Source organism: Danio rerio, chromosome 8 (assembly GCF_049306965.1).
Source record: "Danio rerio strain Tuebingen ecotype United States chromosome 8, GRCz12tu, whole genome shotgun sequence".
In the NCBI taxonomy this organism is placed as follows: Eukaryota; Metazoa; Chordata; class Actinopteri; order Cypriniformes; family Danionidae; genus Danio; species Danio rerio.
This window is the reverse complement of record NC_133183.1, coordinates 49972127-49978196: the sequence shown is the minus strand read 5'-3', so window position 1 is coordinate 49978196 and position 6070 is coordinate 49972127. Positions and strand designations below refer to the sequence as shown.

General features: G+C 35.7%; 1 long non-coding RNA gene across 2 annotated transcripts; it reads right to left on the bottom strand.

The window, feature by feature from the left end:
• Positions 1 to 1815: 1815 nt before the first annotated feature.
• Positions 1816 to 4621, bottom strand: LOC137496380 (uncharacterized). Of its 2 annotated transcripts, none has more exons than XR_012384711.1 (6): positions 4583 to 4621; positions 3706 to 4262; positions 3065 to 3669; positions 2804 to 2889; positions 2453 to 2495; positions 1816 to 2355 (listed from the first exon to the last, which is right to left on the bottom strand). It is a non-coding gene; the product is annotated as an uncharacterized lncRNA (long non-coding RNA). The 2 variants fall into 2 exon arrangements; XR_011016684.2 differs by having other exon boundaries at positions 3065 to 3191; positions 4156 to 4262.
• Positions 4622 to 6070: the final 1449 nt, after the last annotated feature.

Below are 6070 nucleotides of genomic sequence, written 5' to 3'. Positions count from 1 at the left end.
AAGGTGTTTGATCCGCACCGACCTGTAGTAGCGGAGAAGCGCATTAGAGTGGCACACTTACTGGCCAATCGGATTGCAGGACGGGATAAGCGCTGAAGTGAGATGTGTGTTTATTCTCACCGCTTGAGCGACGGTGAGATGTCTGATTGGATCAAATGAGACGCATCGAAGCCTCGCTGGCTGGTTCATGCAGTCAGGCGATCATTAAAATATTTTCATTTATAGGCTATTGTTGAATCGGTCGTGGGGGAAAAAGGAAAACGTGTTTCGGAATATTTAAGGACCTTCAAAAACACAGTGTCGTTCGATTCTACTTTATTCTCCATCCACGTGTGCAAACGTAGGCTATTATTATTGCCAAATATCCAAAGGTTGTCTAAAGAGATTATAGCCTACACTACACTAAACATAACTAGTCACAACAATAACAGCCGCCACAACAAAAAAAAAAAACAAAACAAAAAATAATATTACAAATAGTAAATAGTGATTATTATTATTATTATTATTATTATTATTATTACTATTGTTGTTGTTGCTCTTTTTGTTAATGATAATACATTTATTCTATATTTTGACATTTATTATTATTATTTATTTACACAAGATTGAACATTGTCTAGCAATTTCATTCTGTTATTGTAATTTATCATTTATCTTATTTTATTTTTCTTTCTTATTATAATTTTTACACCTTATTATTATTATTATTATTATTATTATTATTTTTATGTATTCTTCATTTTGACTTTATTTACTTTTTTAATTTATTATTATTTACACTTCAAAAAATTACTAAAAGGTACAGAAATATTAGCGGTTTAATCTTTCCTTTCTATTATGATGATGATGAATATTATTATTATCATTAATATTATTTGTATTATTTTATTTTATTTTATTTTATTTTATTTTATTTTATTTTATTTTATTTTATTTTATTTTATTTTATTTAGCATCAGTTGCCGAGCACGGTCAGTTAATTATCATCAGCAGCACCATCTTCTGGTTGTGCAAAAGAATGCGGACCAAATCTGTGGTGCATGTGACACTATTCTGAGCTAGTCATGCCAGCATGATGGAGCAGTCAGATTGTTCTGAATGACAGTAAAATACCTTTTAAACAAACTCAGGCCTTTTCAAATAACATTAAAAATACTTCTATTTTCTTTTGTATTTCTGTTTTGACATTCACAATTGAACATTTGCACAGACATAATGAAAGTAGTATATTTTTTATAATACAAACCTCATTTGTGATGCTGAATTTCTTGCAGTTTAAAACTGAACAGCGAATGATAGCAAGGTTTGTTATAAATGACATCCCCCTTCATAATTCATTCACATTCATGCTGCTTTGAGAGCTCATCAAGGTGAAGGCCAACATCCATATGGACATTTCATAGATGTGTGAGCAAACACCTAGGGCTTGGCAGGGAGATCATGGAGATAAAGCATCATCTGAAAGGGCCTTTAATACAGTTCTTCTTAATGTTATAACGAAGAAAGAAAGAAAGAAAGAAAGAAAGAAAAAACAGAAGAGACGTGTACACAGCAAAATATGGGGACCCAAAACAACTCTATGGATGTTAATTTCAACACTTTGAAAGTGTCTCATGGGGTCCACTCAAAACAGAGTTAAATCAACACTTTCAAAAGGGTTGGCACATTGACACCGAAGTAAGGGTTAATTTTAACTCTGGGCAGAGTTAAAAAATGTAACTATATTTAACACCGCCTGGTGTAATATATTGTTATTTTATTCAACTCTCTTGAGTGTAAATATGGTAAAAAGGTAAAATAGACTGTAAATTACAAAAGAAAAAACATTTTATTTGAAAACATTCACCACTTCAACAATTCATTCAGTTTTTAAAATGCAACAATGTCAAATATGCTTTAAATGTTTTATTAGTACAGACAGTATCAACAACATATGTATGACCAGTGCTCAAAATGGCTGTTTCAGTCTTTTGGTCCAAACTTGATGTGTTATCAGAGCAATTTGAAAGTTCAATATAGCGTCACTCATAGTTTACTTCTGAACTCATAGTTTTCTTGTGAAATTACATTTTAAACAACTTGGCGTGCAAATCTTTCACTTCTGGTGTTTCCTTGGTCCTCCATATCAAACACAGCAGTTTAAATGAAGGTATAAATGCTGTAAACTTGTGTGAAAACAAACTGGAGCTAGGAAATCTCATCAAGCATGTCCTGTGAATGAAGTGCTTCCCAGCCACAGGATGACCTTTTTATCCATGACGATGTAGCAGCTGCTGATCGCTCGCCTGGTGGTTCCTGATGCACGGATATAGGGTGATGCTCATCTAAGAACTCTTCAAGACTCCAGCATGACTAAGAAAAATGTTTGAAAACAAATTGCAATCAAATTCTATGATATATTTAAAAGAACATTTAAAGTAAATAAAACATTCAAGAAATCTAAACTCACCTTTTGAAAATCTTCATGATGATCCACAACTTGACTCTCCCAGCTGGTTGAGGTGACAGGATATGGAAAAGTAGAAAAAACACATACATCACTGTTGGATCTCCAAAAACAATTAGGTTAACCACTATGACTAGAACTGGAAAAACAGGCAGCTGTCTGTCCAGAAGCCTGAATTTAACACAACACTTGGAGCAAAATTTAGAGGAGCTTAAAATCTTTTATATCATTTAGTGATGCTGACTTCCCCAAAATATTGGCCACAGTGTAAAAAATATTCAAAAACTTCATAAACAACAGTTTTCTGTAAGCGTGTGTGTGCGTGCGTGCGTGCGTGTGTGCATGTTTCTTTACCAGATTCAACTTGTTAGGCCCTTTCAGGTCCAGTATTGACGCCACCTTTGCTGGAGTCTAGCAGATGTTTCAGGTCCAAATATAATCTAAAATATAAGGATAAGCAGAAGAGGAAAAGTGCAAAGTAAAGAGCAAAACATTATTTAAGTAACAGTTCACCCACAATACAAAACTTATCACCTTCATGTCAGTCGTTATTCTTTAATGCTCTAATACCCTCTCAGCTTATGTGAAACAAATACAGAACTTTATCAAACATACCTTCATTATTGTCACCACATATGACCAAGAAGGTGTGCTTGGTCATTTCACCAACTCTGGAAATACACCATCCGTCTCTAATCAGCCACCGTCACAGGGTCTTGTGTTATTGTATAGAGAACTGTGGCTGTTAAAAAAACAACAAAAAATTAGTATCTAACACATATGCATAACCTTCAGATAAAAAGGAGAGATGAACATCACAAAGTATACCTCACACTTTTTCAGATATCTTTTGATTCAGATGTTGATTATTGATAATAAATCTACAAATCAAACCTGTATCATCATTAGGCTGCTCAAATATGAATCAGTTGATTAATTTTACAGACAGGTGGCTGTTTACAACGCACTAATTTGTCTTTAATAAAAAGGAAATGTTGTGTACAGTACATGCTAAGTTTAGCCTATAGTTTTAAGCACAATATCATGCGGGAGAAAAAGCTTGACTAAGATGTTCCTGACTACATAAATAGCCTAACTTACTAACGTCAGACACCCCGAGTTGAGAAAAGTAATTTTCGGGGGATACAGAGTTGATTTGCGGGAGGTAGCGGGAGAGATGAGAACCTGAAGAGCAATGGGGTGAGTTGCGCGCGACGTACCTGAAGAGCGGTGGGGGTGACTTGCGCGCGACGTACCTGAAGAGCTGGGAGGGATGCCGTGGAGAGGGGTGTGCAAAGTGTTTAATGACCGGGCGGGAGACGCGCGATTTCCGGGAGATTATCATTCATTTGCGGGCATCTACTTGGGCATCTGGGAGTCTCTGTGCATTTGCGGGATAACGTTAACGTTAGTCCCGCAACTTCCGGGAGACTTCTGTAACGTTAAATGTCTTAGAAAGTGCAAACGCGGTCATTTAAAGACATTAATGTTAACATTCCGACTTTAATGGTTGTCAACGCTTAATATAATTCAAGCGTACGTTATCACGCGAGTCTATGGACTAACGGTATATGGACGGCCACGAATGAACCAGTTTAAAAGGGACGCGGTGTTTAAAATAACCAAATTAACGTACACGAATAACAAACAATCATATGTTTTAGTCAGGAAGCCTTTTACAAGTAAGCATATGTTCATTTACTCACCAGATATGTTTTAGAAACTCTCCAGAGCTTATGGAAACCGTCCTGTGTTGCCGTTAGCATCCGGGCAGAGTAGGCTAGGCTGCCCCGGGGATTCCCTCGCTAGTTTGCTTCGAATTAAAGGAGAAGTGTCGATTTTATTTTACAGATGGGTAACAACGCACAAAATGGCATTAAGCGTGACAGAAATGTGTTGAACATGTACATTTGATGTTTTTATGCACTATGTATGCGTGAGCATATATAAAACCATTCTTGAAAAGAAGTGAATAGTAATGCAGTTAAGCTAGATACACAAACGACCATGAATGAACCGCAGAAGATTAAAATTGTCACTCCATTCTAAAGTTATTAACTTAACAATATGTTTACAACTGTATTTCCTTAAAGAAAGTCAGTAAAATACCAACATTTAGGTAGTTTGACTCACCAGTTGCTGTTCTAAACCTCAGATGGAAAATGGCGTCTGGAAAATTCTTCAGTGACTGGGGCTGCATGAATTCCCGGATGTTGGAAATAACACCACCAAGTGTTGAAAACTTAACTCCTTGATTTCGCACTGAATAAAATCAATTCTAACTCTTATTATATTCATTTATCAAAATCTTAACTCTTTAACGTCAACACTTTACTCTGAAATGCTTCAACACCGAGAATTTAACTCAGATGAATTTGCTGTGTATGTGCTGCGCCATTAAAATTGTGTGAAATATCTCATTTATTGCACTGTAAAAATGGTTAATTAATGGTTGGATTAATGTTGGCATTTAGTCACTTTCCAACACATCCTAAAATCAGCAAATCAACATCATTTCACGTCGTTATTGAACATCAAAATAACATTTTCCTTAGACCCTGACAAGCGAAATTAAACCTAATAATAATGTCTTATGACATTGTGTGTCTGCTGGGTCAGTGACATGCAGTCTAAACACTCTCTTGCTCATTGTGTGTAAAGATTTTGGATACTTTCTTCTTGGACACTTGATTCCAAATGGTTTGCTGCATTTATAAAGCGTCCATGTCTTGAAATTGTTCACTATGATGCAATTCATACCTGCCAACACTCCCGTTTTTCCCGGGAGTCTCACATATTTCAGACCCTTCTCCCGCCACCCTCCCGTTTTGTTATTTCTCCCAGAAAACTCCTATAATTTCACCAGTCCTCAGCTTTTTGGTACAGTCAATAACACCCCTGGATTGCCAACTTTGGTATATTATCCTATCTCAGCAGCTGCCCGTAACCCGGCGCATAGTACCGTTACTTGTGTTATTCAGACACCTCACCCCAGACACCTAGATAGTCTCCCTGTCTCACAGATTTTCAGAGACAAATGTTGGCAGGTATGATGCAATTTACGACCTATGTGGGATTTGATTGGACATAATTGCAGGACTGATTTTTCTACTGAGTAAAAAAAATAACATAGTGACTGCATGAAGGAAAATAGTGTAGTACAAGTACTTAAGGGTAAGTAAAAGTACATGTTTTAAAAACTACAGTACGTAATAAATTACAATTGCTGAGAAAAACTACTCAATTACTGTGATTTGAGTATTTGTAATTTGTTACTTTACACCACTGCTTAGCAGTATGTTTTTTTAATATACAGTACACAGTGAATAACCGTACTGACGTTTTCTCTGACTTTTTCAGAATTCTCAGTATTTTTCATTGACATTATTATGGTTCTTTTTTTTCTTAGCAGACATGTGGTTTTATGTTATGTTTGTTACATTAACTTTATGAGTGTTATAATGTCAGTGTTTAGCAGTTATGTGAATTATTTTATAAACAGTATTAGTATGTGTCTCTGCTCCATAAAGTAGTTTGAGCATGTGGGTCATCATGACTTACATGACTTACATGTCTATGGCTGCTTCTTGTCTGTGTAACAATGGTTCAAAATTTAGACTT